The sequence below is a fragment of the Zea mays genome, chromosome 2, assembly GCF_902167145.1.
Source record: "Zea mays cultivar B73 chromosome 2, Zm-B73-REFERENCE-NAM-5.0, whole genome shotgun sequence".
In the NCBI taxonomy this organism is placed as follows: Eukaryota; Viridiplantae; Streptophyta; class Magnoliopsida; order Poales; family Poaceae; genus Zea; species Zea mays.
The window spans coordinates 68,286,912-68,305,274 of record NC_050097.1 but is presented as its reverse complement, the minus strand read 5'-3'; positions in this window follow the sequence as shown (position 1 = coordinate 68,305,274).

Sequence of the window (18,363 nt, the reverse complement as noted above, 5' to 3'; positions counted from 1 at the left end):
CGTCTTTTGTTGTTGCAGGAAGCGCATGGTGGTGGTTTGATGGGTCACTTCGGTACCAAGAAGACGGAGGCTGTGCTGTCCACACACTTCTTTTGGCCTCGAATGCGGCGTGATGTTGAGCGCTTTGTAGCAAGATGCACGACGTGTCAAAAAGCTAAGTCCCGATTGAACCCACATGGTTTGTATATGCCTCTTCCTATTCCTTCAGTTCCGTGGGCGGATATTTCTATGGATTTGTTTTGGGATTGCCTAGGACGAAGAGGGGGAGCGATAGTGTTTTTGTTGTGGTTGATCATTTATCTAAGATGGCACATTTTATACCTTGTCACAAAACGGATGATGCCATTCATATTGCTAACCTGTTTTTCAAAGAGATTGTTCGTTTGCATGGTATGCTTTCTACTATTGTTTCAGATCGTGATGTAAAATTCTTGAGTCATTTTTGGCGTACTCTATGGAACAAATTGGGGACAAAATTGCTGTTTTCTACTACTTGTCATCCCCAAACTGATGGACAAACAGAAGTTGTGAATAGAACATTGTCTGCAATGCTGTGAGCAATATTGAAGAAAAACTTGAAAATGTGGGAAGAGTGTTTGCCGCATGTGGAGTTTGCATATAATCGGGCGGAACACTCCACCACCAAGGTAAGTCCTTTTCATGTAGTGTATGGTTTTAACCCTCGTGCTCCTATTGATCTTTTGCCTCTACCTACTACCGAGCAAGTACATAGTGATGCTAAGGAGCGTGCTGACTTTATTTTGAAACTTCATGCTTCAACTAAAGCAAACATTGAAAAGATGACTGAAAAATATAGAATTGCTGGTAGTCAAGGTAGAAAACAAGTTAAGCTTGAAGTGGGTGATTTAGTGTGGTTGCACTTGAGAAAAGATAGATTTCCAGAGTTAAGAAAGTCTAAATTGATGCCACGTGGTGCTGGTCCATATAAGATTTTGGAGAAAATAAATGATAATGCATATAAACTTGAGTTGCCTCCCGAGTTCCGGGTTAGTCCTACATTTAACATTGCAGATTTGAAACCGTATTTTGGAGAAGAAGATGAGCTTGAGTCGAGGACGACTCCACTTCAAGAGGGGGGAGGATGATGAGGACATCACTTCTATACATACAATAAATGGACCGATAACACGATCGCGTGCAAGATAGCTAATTCTCCAGGTACGTTCTACCCTAGTCAATTGTGTTTCAGAGCTTACGCTTGGGGCCATGGATATTTTAATGATTAGGAACCTTGGAGAGGACCAGCAAGGACTTGGGAAAGGCCTAGTTGTTGAGGAGGAGCAGCAAGGGCGCCCACAACAGGAAGGAGATCAAGTCCGACTCGGCTGCGACTCCATCTCAGGTTTCAGGACCAGTCTGTACTAAAATGGACGCCCAAGATGCATCCGGACTCTGATTGCGACGGACTTGATATGATTGGAAAGATAAGGAGATTATCTAACCAACCCAACTGGTTCAACCCTAAAATTCGCCTGGAGTCAACGGGAATCGTCGAAACAAGTCAGCGTTCAGATTCTGTTTTGGTGCTGTGACACCGTCTGTTGGGCCGTTGGGCCGTGTATCGCGTCGGAGCCCATTAGGGGCGCGTCCAGGGGTCACGCACACCCTAATACTCTATTTATTCAGCAGCCGCCGCCACATTAGGGTTGTGTTTTGCTTAAGTTTAGATCTGTCGAGAACAGCCGCCGTCGATCGGTTTGTGAGACCCCAACTTGTGAGCTTAATCATTCATCCGCAATATTCTAGATTGTGTTCTTTCTTGTTCTTGCTTATGTCTTCGATTCTCAGGCATGAATTAGCCCTCGTAGCGAGGTCCATCGCGCAGTGCACGGTTGATAACCAGAGGAGAAGTGGTGCTGCGATTGCGGGGTTCTAGTCGTGTTGATTGGAAGCCGGATCGTCTGTGTGACATCTCCACCAAATCGATAGTTATCTTCACCTGACGGAAGATCGGGCACCCCCGTTCCTATCACTTCATCTGCTTTCACCAAAAGTTTTGCTTCAGATCCCGATACATTTTGGTTTTGCCAGGGTGAACGGTCTAAGGCGTTTTATGAGCTTCTCTCAATATATCCATCTTTACTTCTGATTTCTGAGGCACACAAAGGCGACCCCTGAAACGAACCAAATCATTCTCATCAATGGAGAACTCCCAGGGTTTACCATCGCCAACCCTCTTTCGAGCTTCCTGCAATAAACGATCTTGCTGCTGAGCCGCACGCACTCTCTCCATGAGGGAAGATTGAATAAGCATACGAGTCTCCTCACTAGCGGTGCCGACATAGCACAAAGCGATCCCCAAACGGTCCAGATCAGCAATCAACTGCAAGGCCACTTTTGGAACCTCGGACCAGCTAAGGGCATCAACCACCACATTTGCCTTCTCCGGGTGATAATGAATAGACAAATCATAATCTTTAATCAATTCGAGCCACTGACGCTGCCTCGAATTCAACTCCTTCTGAGTGAAAATATACTTGAGACTTTTATGATTGGTGTAAATGTCACAAGCCTCACCATAAAGATAATGCCTCCATGACTTTAGAGCAAAAACCACCGCGGCCAATTCGAGATCATGAGTTGGATAATTCCCCTCATGCTTCCTCAACTACCTTGAGCCATAAGCAATCACTCTGCCTTCCTGCATCAACACACAGCCAAGTCCAATTCGCGAAGCATCCGTATAAACTGTGAAACACTTACCACTCTCAGGCAAATCTAGGATTGGGGCGTCCACCAACTTGCTATTCAATGTCTGATAACTGACCTTGCAATCGCTGGACCAGACGAGGAGAACACCCTTCTCCAAAAGTCTAGTCAAAGGCTTAGCAATGCTGGAAAAATTTGGTATGAAGCGCCGATAATATCCAGCGAGCCCCAAGAACCTTCGAATTTCAGAGACACTAGAGGGTCTCTTCCACTCCACCACAGCCGCAACATTCCTGGGATCAACCGCAATGCCCTGCTGATTAATCACATGCCCCTGGAAAGCCACTTCGGACAGCCAAAATGCATACTTCTTCAACTTGCCATAGAACTGATTCTCCCTTAGGGCACCCAGAACGAGACGGAGATGCTGCTCATGCTCAGCCTCGGTCTTAGAATAAATTAGAATGTCATCCAGGAACACGACCACAAAGTCGTCCAAAAACTCATGCAACATCCTATTCATTGCTTCCATAAAGATAGCAGGAGCATTAGTTAAGCCAAAATACATGACTATGAACTCATAATGCCCATACCTGGTGCTAAAAGTGGTCTTCTAAATATCCTCCTCACGAATTCTCAATTGATGAGAACTAGAGTTCAAATCAATTTTGGAGAACACCTGGGCACCCCTCAACTGTTCAAAGAGAACCTCAATACGGGGAAGCGGATATTTATTCTTGATTGTCACTTGATTCAAAGCGCGATAATCCACACATAGCCGCTTGCTTTTATCCTTCTTCTCAACAAACAATACTGGGGAAGCCCATGGAGACCTGCTAGGCCTAATGAAACCCTTAGCTAGCAGATCATCCAATTGCCGCTTCAATTCAACCTGCTCCTTTGGGGCCATTCGATACGAGGCCTTATGAATGGGCTGCGCACCCGGAATCAGCTTAATCTCAAAAGCTGCATCGCGCTCTTGAGGAATGCCTGGAAGCTCTGCCGGAAACACGTCAGCAAAGTCACACACCACCCGGATGTCCACCCGCAAGGCAGCTTCACCCTCCACCACCATGGAGAAAAAGATTCCCGACTTCCTTGACCGGTGATCCGGAAGCAATTGCACCAACAAGGATAACGTGAACTTAGGGGAACTTCCCAAGAATACCACCTTCCTACCCGATGGCGCCTGCAATAACACTGTCTTCCAAAAACATGATATAACTGCGCGATACTGGGATAACCAATCCATACCCAAGATAACATCGAATGCCCCCAAGGAAATCACAACCAGATTGGCCGAAAAGACCTCATCAGCAAGAATGACGGAACACCCCTGACAAACTGAACAGCTACTAATGGAGCCATTAGTAGAACTAACCAAAATTGGGTGACCCAACCTCTGCACCGAAAGACCAGCCCACGACACAAAGTCCTCCGAAACAAACGAATAGCTAGCGCCAGAGTCAAAAAGAGCATGGGCCACAAACGAATCAACTGAAATCGTACCTGTCACCACGTCTCCTTGCTCTCTGCCATTCGTGGCGGGTAGCACATAAGCTCCGGAAATACCCGAAGAAAAGGAAGCTCCCGAAGTGAAATTAACAGAAGAACCCCACTGAGCTGCCGGGTGAGGCAGACGCGGAGCTCCAAACTGAGATGGCATAGGGGTAGTCGGTGTAGGAGTAGGCGCAGCCAGATACTGAGGAAAACCCTGCACCAGCACGAACTGAGAAGTCCCAGGCACATAAAACTGCTGCGGAGGAAGTGGAACTGAAAATTGTTGCTCAGCGCTTGACATCATGTTGATAGTGCCCTGAGAAGAGGAGGAAGTCACTGGCTCCCATCTGAGCTTCCCATTGGGATTCCTCCTACACACCACATCCTTGTGGTCTTGACTGTAGATTGAACACCTGCTGTTCCACTGACACTCTGCACGGCGATGCGCATCACCACAATGGAAACACACCAGCCCCAGCCTTGGCTTAGGAATAGCCCGAAACCTCTGAGTACTTCCTCCCAAAGTACCCGAGTCAGAGGATTTGCCACGATAGGGATGGTGGCGCTGATGCTGAGACTTGCCCCTCTTGTGGGCTGGACCTCCAGTGTTGCCCCTCCTCGCGTCCTGGTCACGAGGCTGATCAACTCCCGAAGACTTCTGCGACTCCATGGTATACTGGTGTTGCATCTCCACACCCAGTGCCTACTCCACTGTAGTACGGAAGTCCACCAATGGAAAGGCTCCCAGGGCATGCCTGATGGAAGGTTTCAGGCCCTGACAGAACTGGCTCGCCTTCTCCATCTCATTATAAGCCACATGAGGGACAAAGTGGACCATCTTGTTGAAGCCCACTTCATACTCTGTGACAGACTTCTTCTCCTTCTTGTAGGACTGCAAATCAATCTTCATTTTCTCCAGGAAGGTGACCGGGTAGAATCTCCTTTCAAATTGCCCGATGAAGACATCCCAAGACAGGACTCCTGGTGAGGAGGAGTGCGCTGCATGCACGCCTCTCCACCAAATTTGAGCCTCTCCCTTCAGCAGCTGTGTGCCAAAGCGAACCCGGTCTCCATACACAATCTCGAAGACATTCATTTTATCCTCCACGTAAGTTAGCCAATCTGCCGCCTCGACCGTAGTACCACTGCCATCAAAAGAATCCAACTTCATGCCCATCCTCTGCATCAGAGAAAGACCACTGACTAGAAGAGGCACCTCGGCCCCGCCACCTGGAGCAGCACCTGCAGGGACAGTGCCCCCGGGCACTCCTCCACCACCAGCACCCTGAGCAGCACCCGCAGGGGCAACAGGAATAGCTTTCCTCAGAATGGCCAACTCCTGCTGCATGGCCTGCATCGCGACTAACATTGCCGCCGGACTCATCGAGTCCCCACTAGGAACTTGCGGACTACCCCGAGCCCTACGATGCGGCATAGCTTCACCCACAGGGATGAGAATAATAAGTAAATAAGATGGGCATAGCATTTGTTCAGATAATGTCAAACTAGCTCAAACAATAACATAACATATCAATAGTAAAGCAGAAAACCCATCCTACATGTGCAGTGCGTCAATTTATTATTACTCCACTTGCTAGGACCTACAGCCTATTGCCTCTGATACCAACTGTAACACCCCACTGATCCCACACAATGGATGTTACCAAAAACCCTTGCTATAAAACTTATGCAACACATAGAGAAAGAAAGTATTGCAAAATCCGGCAGCACCTCCCTTGAAAGTAGCATAACAAGGGAAACATAGAGTTTATATAGGATATAAAAGAAAGATAATTGACATAGTATAATCGAAATTCAACGGTAGAAATGAACATTCATGACCAGGCAAAAGATAGACAACTCAGCCCACCAAACTAAACAGTTCAACTACCATGAAAGATTAGAATGTAATAATCCCCTAGACTTGACCCTCCCTGTTTAACATCATTATATAGCAGTGGTTCCTTTGTTTAAAAGTGTGGTGGTCGTGCTGCTACATCCCTTCTTTCCCAAAGCAAAGATCAGGTGCCTACATCAGACAATGCAAGAGTGAGATGACACATCTCAGCAAGTAAAAAAAACAACAGTTGGACAATGTAAGCCAACCGTGCATAAGCAACCACGTGGTTCCCAACTTCTTTCTTAAATATTAATTTGCAGCAAGTAAGAAAGTAATCAATTACTCAATGCCAAGATGAATCACAAAGTAAAGATCCAGATTATCCACATCACCATAATAGGTTCCACACTTCCCCCATGAATGCACATAGCTACAGATGCAGTATGACTTCTGCCTTCATATCTCTAAGGATATGAAGCTGCATCATACCCCTTCTCGGGCAACATATGATGCTCATTGTACCGGTACGGCCGGACCATAAGATCGCGACGAAACTTCAATGCAATGGATGATGAATGCATTATGCACGTCAACAACATGAGTTCTTCCCAAATAAAATATGCTAGACATATACTTCCACCCATTTCACATAATAAACCACATGGGTAACATGATCAAACCACACCCTCCACATGTATAATCAATAAAACATGAATAATTTCAAACAACGGTACCCAATTAGGGATATGAATACAAACACAAATAGCACAAACATAATCAAGTATAAGACTCTTCAATCAGCAAACGGAACCATCACTGTTTTACTTGCCTTCACCGGAAGTTTGGGCAAATCCCTAAGTACGATCCGGAAGTCCACCACCTGTTTTTGACACACAACTTAGTGCACCAATTACACACAATCAGGCTCATAAACGACGCCGCACCTACGCACAATCTCAAACCCCGCCGCGGGTAACATTTCTCCCCACACCCACCAAACTGCAGCGGCACTGCTTAATAATTTCATAACTTTAAAATTATGACAGGAGTGGTAACAAACAAAAACTCTAGAGGCATCTACATAACATTCCCCATCAGTTTTGTATACAATTTATAATTAAGTTCCAACATCTAATTAGCCCAAAACAGTCCACAAGATAAACCCTGTAATCTGTTTTTTTTCTCTTTTGGACAGCGACATATCCGGATTCAAACAGCGATATCTTTTAAAATATAATTCCAAATCAAGCGCATAAGTACTCATTGGAAAGATAAGACAAAGCCCTACATGATTATCATACTGGTTATCACTAATTATACACGAAAAATTCCCAGAAACTGCTAATACTACTGCTCTTCACCCACCTGAAAAATTTGTTTTTTTGGATAGCAACATACCCAGATTCAAACAACGATATCTCCTAAATTATAACTTCGAATCGAGCGTATAAGTACTCGTTGGAAAGGTATGACAAAACTCTACATGATTTTCCACTGATTCTCACTAATTAACCCACGAAAATTCCTAGAAATCCCTAGAACTACTGCTGTCCACCCACTCACAAAATTCCTGGACAGCACCTCTACCGATTCGCAAAGATAAACGCATAATCCAATTGATTGCAGCACAAAAACAACAAAAGTTAAACACAAATTCACCTTGGGTTCTTCCCTTCCTCCTTCCTTCTTCCTCCCTCCAAACTCCAATTGAGATTGCAGCCACACGACGGAGAACCACGCGGGAGGGCTGCACCTTGGAGGGGGGAAGAGAAATGGGGGGGGGCGGCTAGGGTTTTGGGTGGTGAGGGCTGCAAAGGTTTGAGGAGGAAGAAGATGGGAGAGGGGGGGGTGGCGTCCAAGAGAAAGGGGAGGGGAAGGGGGCGGCTGCAAAATCCCAAGGGGAAAAGGGGGGGCGGCGGCTAGGGTTAGGGGAGACTAATGGGCCGGATCAAGGTTCAAGGCCCAACTCGCCCACGTGATAGCTCCCGACCCCGTCGCAAGCAACTAACCAAAGAAATTCTACTGTCTTACAGGTGAATGTTTTCCACAAATTCCAAATTCCCAAAGCGCATCACCCGAATGAGGAAAAAGAACAAAAAGAATAACCTCCACTTCTCCTCTTTGCAAACCGGGTATCACAACCGAGCCAAAGAGGAAAAGACTAGTTAATCCCTGATGATTTGTGTTATGATTTTATGTACATACTAAGGTCATAAATGTATTTTTACCGGGCTGTGTACCGTGTCTATAAATAGGTGAACAGTACCCCCATACTATTCACGCTGGATTGTAATCACTCTTGCTTCAACACCTTCGAACAAGCCAAAGGTATCGAGGTAATATAAATCTTATTAATATCCATATGTTTATCATGAAATAAATGTATGAATTGATATACAAATGGATAATATTTTTCATCCATATGAATTGTTATTCTTGCGAATGATGAAGGTGCATCCTTCATGACCTTCGTCTGAAGATCATTATATCCGAAAGGAGATGATGCTTCGGAGGACGAAGGTCCCTAATCTTTAAAAAATATGTTGCATTGTTCTTGATTCACAGTATTTGAGAACGAGAGAACAACATTGGCACCCACCTCCGGTGAACTCACTTCCTCGATCACAATAATGGCTTCTCAAGGTGACCAAGTTGTGGAACCTTCGACTATGAAGCTGGTGTTCCCAATCACACGCGGCTCAAGTTCTGAACCAGCCAATAAGAAGAAGGAGAAGAAAGCACAAAGAAGGGTACAACATGTTGGAGTGTAAGGACCCTTCATCAAATCCAAATGGTCTCATGTACCAATCACATTTGTTGGGGGTCTTTTTCTCAGCTGCAGGTCCTCAAGGAAAAACATCTTCGGCAAAATGATACAAAGGATCGCCGAAGCTTCCTTTAGCCTCGGTTTAGCTCCTCAAGACGAAGACTTTGTGAAGAGACGACAGTGTGAGATGCCAAAGCTTAATGGCTTCAGCCCAGGCCAAGCAAAGAAGAAAAAAAGACTAGATATGCCTTACTGGTTTTAATTACTTGTGAACAAGTGTTTGAGGGCACAGATGTAATTTTACCCGAGCTGCGTACCATGCCTATAAATAGATGAACAATACCCCCGTACTGTTCACACTTGGTTGTAATTACTCTCGCGTCATTCTCGCTCCCACACCTTCTAGAAAGCCGAAGGTATCAATGCAATATGAATATTGTTGATGTTCATTCATGTTTATGGAATATAAGAATAAATATATCATTGATACATAATTATTATTACATTTATTCCTTTGTGTTCTTTTATTTTCTTATTTATAGTTATGTGTACAAACTGAAATGATGAAGGTATGTCCTTAATGACCTTCGTCTGAAGATCATTATATCCGAAAGGAAATAATGCCTCGAAGGACGAAGGTCTTTGATCATTAACAATTGTGTTGCCTTATTCTTGACTTATAGGATTTGAGAACAAGTGACCAACATTGGCGCCCACCTCTGGTGAACTCACTTCCACAACTGTGATGATGGCTTCGCAAAGCAACCAAGCTGCGGCACCTTCGGCTACGAAGCTGGTGCTCCCAATCACAGGTGGCTCAAGTTCTGAACCAGCCAACAAGAGGCAGAAGAAGGAAGCACAGAGAAGAGTACAACATGTTGGGGTGCAAGGACCCTTCATCAAGTCCAAATGGTCTCATATACCAATCACCTTCTCCCAGGAGGATCTTCAGCTCAATGATTATCCCCACAACGATGCAATGGTCATATCTTGTGTCATCAAGGGATTTCTGGTCTACAATGTCCTAGTAGACACAGACAATGCAGAGGATATCATATTTGAGAAGGCTTTCGGGCAAATGCAAGAGTCGAATGATAAGATACATGATGTAACACACCCCCTTTGTGGTTTTGGAGGAAGACACATTGTGGCGCTCGACAAGATAACCATGACGGTCACCTTCGGCTATGTTCACAACATGTAACACTCCAAAATCGTATCTTGGTGAGTTAAGAAAATTCCCTAAAGATTTAAAATCTCAAGCGTATTATAACAAAGTTATGAATTGAGACTTTCTTCCTTAAAATTTAATAAATAGTAAATATAAAATGTTGGCTATATAAAAACTATAATAAATAGGATAGTGAGTTATTCTATATAAATTACTCCTATTGGGTATATATAACTATGTGAATTCCATGCTTATTAAATTTCATGCATACAAATACTTATTTGAGCAAAGTAAATGAGGAGTAAATAAATGTGAAATAATGCATTTCATATTGGTGTTTGTTTGTGCATTCAAATAGGGTCTGGATTTCAAAACCTCACTTGAAATTGAATTTGAAAACTGAAAATAGGAAAGAAGATAAGAAAAAAGGGGAAGATTCACTTGCGTTGCAGCCCACCCCCAGCCAGCCCACATCCCTATTTTGTATTTTTTTATTCCCCTTGCCGCACATGACATCACACATTACATCATCATGCAAATCCCTCACATCGTGCACGAACTCGCTTCCATTCCAGTAGTTGTTCTATAGGCCAAGCTGGACAGAATCATCTTGTCAACGGAGTCTGCGTCCCTGAAAAACAGAATTTGTAAAAAAAACAAACTCAGCTACGTTCGTGATTCTTCATAATCTTTCGTAACCACCAAATCGCGCAAGCTAAGCATCCCCATAACAGAACCGCGCTGGACTCGCCCACGATTGCGCGGAGTCCGTTCATGGTGCTCGACACCTCCTAGACGGAAGTCCTTCGCCGCCTGGGTATAAAATCGTGTGCTGGGCTCCTGTCTTCCACCCAGCTGCGACTTGAACAACCGACGTCAATCACCGTCGATTGCTTCTACACCGTGGTGGTCTGGTGGGCCGCTGCCTAGGCTTGTCAGTAGTCTAACGCCCACACTCATGCGAGATTGGGAGCTCTCGTCAAGTACCTCCAGAAGCCATCAACCTGACCGCCGGTGCGTTGCTTTTCTGTATTTATGTACTCGTGGCCCGGCGCCTTGGCTCTGGGATGGCGCAACTCACCGCCAGGATCAGAAGAATGGAGGGAGATAGAAATCAAGTATGTGCGGGGAGCTGGTGCCATGGCTGATACGCACAGCGCATCGTCCTGGGCCGCACGTCCTCCAGCTTCCCCTGCGTCGTCTCTGCCTGCTCCAACTGCAAGCCTCGCCGTGCACCCAGCACTACCGCAGGGGTCGCGCCGACGTGCTCATCTTGGCGGCTGCACGGTGCTGCTGTTCTCAGAGCCTGGGGAAGAAGATGATCTCGTGAACGTCCGATCTGGATCATGCGGATGGGAATAGATCCTGGGTTAACCCAAGGTGAGCCATCGATCGTCAGTTTGAGGGCTCGGATTTGATGCAAGGTACCCTTTCACTCAGTTAGATCCAGGCCGTTGAGATGTCATCGGATGGCTGTGGGTGGATACTTGTTCATAAGCGTGCGATGTGATCTGGTCCATCCAAGTGTGATCGCACGGTGGAGATATGAGCATACCCCTTCGCCGCGCCTCTTTTCTTAAAGAGCCCCTGCCTTTTTATTTATTCAACCCACCGTCCCCGCGGGAGTAGCCTGTGTCTGGGTTATTTTGCGAGTTAACCCCGACCTTTTCCGTATTAGTGCGCCCAGTCAGGAATTAAAGAAAATAGGGGAAAAAGATTTAGAGATTGATTTAGAGTATAGAAATAATTGTAAAACTTGTATAATTCATAGAAAATTCATATTAAGTCCAAATTAGCCCATTCCAGTTCCTATAATTTTGTAATATTATTGTTTATCATTTAGTGCCACTGTTTTGACATAAAAGTCACATTAAAATTGTTATCTTAATTAATCTTGTACAAAGCACATAGAATCTTTGGAAATCCATAACTTAAAATCTATAACTCCAAAATTAATAATTCATGTTCCTGTGATCTTATTTCAATATGTAGATTATTAATACGTATTTTGCATATATGTTTGGTGTAATGTTAATTTTGCCTATACACTGCTTGTTTGTATTGCTACGACTAGCGTGAGGTTACGAGTCACCTAAAGATCATCCTGGTACCTGGAATCTCAAGTCCCAGGCAAGTTGTGCCCTTGATCACTTCTTTTTACCTACTCATGTTCTGATTAATCATAATGATCTGCATAGGTTAATTTTGATGGGACCCAATAGGTCACCCTAGTTTGACTATCTTTATGCCTTGTTTACCACTGAACTTTTTGGGTAGTACTTGCTAGTGCTATATGTGGTTTTGGGTAAGGAGATACATTATTCATGATTACACTTTTGTTATCAGTTGTTATTTACTGTTCATGATAAGATCATTATGTTAATTGGAACATGGAGCGACCACCCGGGAAACGGTGCTACCACAAGGGTTTAATGGGACGCCCTTGGCTGATTAATTAGGAAAGCTAGTGGAGGACTACCTTACCCGAAAGGGGCAAGGGCAGTAGGGGAGTGGTCAGTGTAGGGAGGTCCTTGGTTGATTTTGCTGCGATGGCGGTCAGGCAAGGGATCCCTGCATTGGAGCTTTCTATAAACTGTAGCGGGTTTTCTGAAGCTAGTAGAACTTTGGAAAGGCCTCGTAGTGTTACCCTGCCTCGCTTCCTTGGTAGAGGTGTATGGGGCCCGTACAACCCCGTGGCAGATGGGTAACATGACTTGTGGGTAAAGATGCGCAACCTCTGCAGAGTGTAAAACTGGTATACTAGCCGTGCTCACGGTCATGAGCAGCTCGGACCCTCACATGATTAACTTATGGAACTAAATTCAATTTGTCATATGCATTGCATAGCAGGTGAAGTTATTACTTTTGTTCTACTACTTAATTGGGTTGGTATTTACTTATACTTAGTAATTGCTAATAAAATTTTGACCAACCCTAAAAGCAATGCTCAGCTTCAACCATCCTCTTTGGTAAGCCTTACACTTTGTGAGCTCCCACCTTTGGCGAGTTCATGCACATTACTCCCCACAACTTGTTGAGCTATGAACATATGTGAGCTCACTCTTGCTGTCTCACAACCCCCACAGGTCAAGAACAGGTACCACAGGATGAGGCGCATGGAGGATGCTGTGATGAGTTCGTGAGTGGTCTAGGCCGTTGTCTCCCAGTCAACTTTGGGTTGCTGGACCGTTGTCTCCTTATAATGTAATTATTTATTTATTTTGTATAGAAATCTGATTATATAGTAATGATGTGACATTCGATCCTGTGCCATGATTCATCATATGTTTGAGACTTGGACCCAGCACACCTGGTGATTATGTTCACGCCCGGGTCTTGGACCCCTAAAATTCGGGTGTGACACAACACAAGGACATAATAGGTTGTCTTCGACATTGTTGATATGGAGTATCCATACAATGCCATCATTGGTCGAGGGATGCTCAATGCCTTCGAAGCAATACTCCATCCAGCATATCTTTGCATGAAGATACCTTCGGAACAAGGGCCCATCGCTGTACATGGGAGTCAAGAAGCTGTCAGGAGAGACAAAGGAAGTTTGACGGATTCGAAGGCCATCAGTAATATAGATGAAGCCAAATCTCATCAGCAATATAAGCATAAAAGAGAAAAGGCTGCTTCGGCAGATCAACCAAAGCCTATGCTTTTGTGTGAAGACATAGCTGAGCAAAAAGTGTTATTGGGATTTCAGTTATCTGATGAACAAGAGAAGGCCTTGCTGAGATTTTTGTTTAACAACAAAGATGTTTTTGCTTGGTCAGCCAATGATCTCTGTGGTGTTAATAGAGATATTATTGAGCACTCACTCAATGTAGACCTATCCTTCAGACCAAGAAAGCAGAGGCTTCGGAAAATGTCCGATGATAAAGCCAAAGGTGCACGAAACAATGTGAAAAGACTTCTAAGTGCTGGCGTTATCAGAGAAGTAACATACCCAGAGTGGCTGGCCAATACCGTCATGGTAAAGAAAGCTAACGGAAAATGGAGAACGTGTATTGACTTCACAGATCTCAATAAAGCATGCCCGAAGAATGAATTCCCATTGCCAAGAATAGACTCCCTCGTGGATGCAGCAGCTACTTCGGAACTTATGAGTTTATTGGATTGCTATTCAGGATATCATCAAATTTGGATGAAGAAAGACGATGAGCCGAAGACAAGCCCCAGCACCAGTAAAAAAGAGAAGCAAGATGGCCAAGTAAAGAAGCAAGCACTAGTATACTTCGTCTCTGAGGTACTTAGTCCATCAAAGAAGAATTACACAGAGCTGGAGAAGGTACTGTATGCTGTACTGATGGCCTCCAGGAAGCTTCGGCATTACTTCCAAGCATACCACATAATAGTGCCTTCATCACAACCCCTGAAGGACATAATGAGGAACATAGAAGCTACATGAAGGGTCGGAAAATGGGCTACAGAACTCAATGAATTCACCATTGATAATGTCCATAGATCTTCAATCCAGTCCCAAGCGTTAACATACTTCATTGCTGATTGGACACTAGGGGCTCAAGACGAAGAAAGAATAAGTGATACCGAAGCTTGGACAATATTTTATGATGGGTCTTGGGGGACCTTCGGCGCAGGTGCAGCTGCCGTGTTAGTTGCACCATCTAAAGTCAGAACCTGTTATGCAGCAAAACTGGACTTCGGCTGCACAAATAATATTGCAGAATATGAAGCCCTTCTCTTGGGGCTTCGGAAACTTAAGGCAATGGGTATAAGAAGGGCGATCCTTAAGACTGATTCACAAGTTATCTCAGGTCATGTAGACAAAAGCAGCAAAGCAAGAGACCCAAAGCTTGAGAAGTATTTAGATGCAATCCGAAGGTTGGCAACCTCCTTTGAAGGTTTTTCTGTAAAGAATATCCCAAGGGGGAAAATGAGTATGCAGACTTATTAGCAAAATCAGCGGCTCAGAGGCTCCCATTACCTTCAGAAGTATTTTTTGAAACAATAAAGGCACCCTCGGTTGAGCTCATGGAAAGAGCGGTGCTCACAATTTCACCAGTACATAGTGAAGATTGGAGGACCGAGATTGTATCCTTCCTCCACGACAATTGTCTTTCAGATGATGAAGTTTATGATAAAAGAATGGAAGCAAGAGCAAGACCATATGTAATTATAGAAGGGGATTTATACAAGCACGGAGTCTGCTCTCCATTGCTCAAGTGCTTGACTAGAACCGAAGGTCAAGAATTGATGAAGGAAATACATGCTGGATTATATGGGGCCCATATTGGGTCTAGGCCTTTAATGGGGAAGGTTTTCAGACAAGGGTTTTATTGGCCGAAGGCAGCTTCGGATGTCGCGGATTTGGTTCAAAAATGTGAAAATTGCCAAAGATGCGCCAAAGACCACAAGCAACCTTCGTCTTTAACCCAGTTAATTCAACCAACCTGGTCATTGCTAAGGTGGGGCCTAGATTTGCTAGAACCACTCCCACCAGCACAAAGCAACTTGAAATATGTTGTGGTGGCAGTGGGGTACTTTTCTAAGTGGATTGAAGCAAAGCCCTTAGCCACAATAACTTCGGCCACGGTCCAGAAATTCTTTTGACAGAGTATTGTTTGTCGCTTCGGTGTGTCGAAGTAACAGTTGATAACGGAACTCAATTTGATGCTGAAACATTCAAAACGTTTTGTAGCCAGATTGGTACAAAAATACACTTCGCATCAGTGAGGCATCCGTAGTCAAATGGATTGGTAGAAAGAGCAAATGGAATCATAATAACAGGAATAATGAAGTCAATCTTCAACCAACCCAAAGGAAAGTGGCTAGACGAACTAATAAAAGTGGTGTGGAATCACAATACTGCGATATCAAGGTCAACAGGATTTACCCCGTTCAAGCTTCTGTTCGGTGATGAAGCAATTACACTGGAAGAAGAAAGAACAGGTTCAATAAGAACTCTAGCTTCGACAAAGGATGAAGGTGATTGCCAAATAACAAAAGACACCATAGAAGGGACTAGATTACAAGCAATAGAGCCAAATACCAGGCCGAAACAATCAAATGGCGTAATAGAAAAGTATGATTGAAGAATATCAACCTAGGTCATTTGGTGCTTCGAAGGGTGGCCAACCCTGATACAGTAGGGAAGCTGCAGCTCAAGTGGGAAGGTCCCTTTTTAGTGGTATCTTCATCAAGACCTAGGTCTTACAGACTGAAAGACATGGACGACAACGATATACCCTGGTCTTGGAATGCGGATGAGCTTCAACGATATTATGTATAAACAATGTAATTTTCTTTTTTTCCCTATGGCACCATTTTCCTTTCAATAGGGGAGAAAGGTTTTTAATGGGTCCATAGGTTGTAATTTTCATTTTTTTTTGTTTAGCCCTCTGCAATACAAGGGTCAAATTCCCCCACATGTAAAATGTAACATCAGGATTCGCAACATCGAGTGCAAAAGATCATGGACAAGCTCAAAAGTCGTCCCTAAGGGGATGCAGAGCTAAAATGTCACCCAAGAGGTGAAGAAGCTCCAAAGTCGTTCCTGAAGGGACGCAGAGTAAGTTACGAAGCTCCAAAGTCGTTTCTAAGGGAATGCAGAGCTAAAATACCACCTAAATCAAAGGTGAAGAAGCTCCAAAGAAGTTCCTCAGGGGATGCAGAGCTTAAATGCCACCTAAGTCAAAGGTGAAGAAGCTCCAAAGTCGTATCTAAGGGGATGCAGAGCTGAAATACCACCTAAGTAAAAGGTGAAGAGACTCCAAAGTTGTTCCTAAGGGGATGCAAAGTCTGGGTGTGTTTTTGGCATACATTGCTTTAATTCATCACATCATCTTTTGCATTCATAAAAACATTCATTAGACATTCGTAGGATCATCATCATAACATAAAGCATAAACATTAACAGGAAAGACAGAAGATGCTTGCCTTCAGTGACAAAATGCTTCGTTGAATACGAAGCTGCTTCGACTCAAATAAAACTTAGCGGTGAATGGAGGTACTTCGCCTTTAATAAAAAATGCTTCGATGTGAACAAAAAGAAGGGTAGGTGTTTTTCGCCTTTGGCTCAAAAGATTGCAAGCATCGGTTTCATCCACAGCTAAGTAATTCACACAGGAGCGAAAAAGGTAAAATTATATTACAAGTTATTCACAAATAAATATAATATTTTGTTCAACTGTCAATTACAACTTTTTGCCAAATGATTCAAAGAGTTCCTAAGTCTTTCTACAAATAGATACAAAAGGGAGTTCTATAATCTTCGGTACTTCGGAACAAGCTTCGGCTTAACGACCTTCGGCGCCATCATCCTGTAGAAAGATGAAGGCATAAGGTAATCAGAAATTTAACAAAGGAAAACCAAGGTAAATACAAAGGTAAAAGTTTCATACTCAGTCAAGCAGTTTTCGTGCTTCGTCCCCGGCCAGTTCACACCTGCCCTTTGCCCAAATTTGGGTAATAAATCTGTTTCCTATGCTTCGGGCTTCGGGTGGAATATCAACTAGATCTGATGTTGAAAGATTGAAAGTTGGCTTATTAACAGCTTTGGCGTGATTGCACCCGGCCTTCATAAATGCTGCAACTGTGCCACGTGAAGCCACTAGGGCACATAAATCTCTGTGCCCGGTTATAACTTCATCAAAGGCCTCAACTTCATTTTCAATATGTTCGAAGGCCCCAGGGATATCTTTTGGTGAAGGGTTAATTTCTTCAGAAGTAGCTCCAACCAAGTTAAATATTCCATTCAGCTGGTTAATGCATCGAGTCTCCTTGATCAACTTATTATTCTAAGATCGTGCTTCTGCGAGAGAGCCTTCGGCTGATTGTAGCAGGATGTCTTTTTCCTTTAAAAAAGTTTCAAGTTCCTTGATTTTATCCTCTATGCTTTTAATTATAACTTTGTTTCTTCTATCCTCAGTATCCTGCTGCATTTTTAAGGCCTTGCTTAATAACATGCTCTGCAAAACAAGTTAAAATTAGAAACTCAATCCACTATGAAGGTAATAAAAAATCTAGAGAAAAGTCTCACCTTGAAGTTGGAATAAAATAGGCTACCGACAATATGTTGCCGTCGGTAGAAGCTAATGTCGGTCTCCAATCTTCGCCCCGGCACGGTCGCGAATGCATCCTAAGATTTCCCCATCGACCCCGCCGAAGAGCATGGACCTGGTTGGTAACCACAAGATATAGCAAATTCTTTTAGTTCTAATTTGTCCTCCTCAGAAAGTTCTTGGCCACCCAGGTGCCGAAGATTAAAATCTTTCTCGTCCGAAGGAGAATTATCAATTTTCTTTCCTTTATATGGCACTGCGGCCATGTTTTCTCCTGTAATTACACTTGTTTTCTCTGCAACCACATCTGCAACCACATATAATACAAGCCTGTCAATTTCTAACATTGTGACTACAAGTTCTTCAGCTTTGGCTTTGCCAGCAT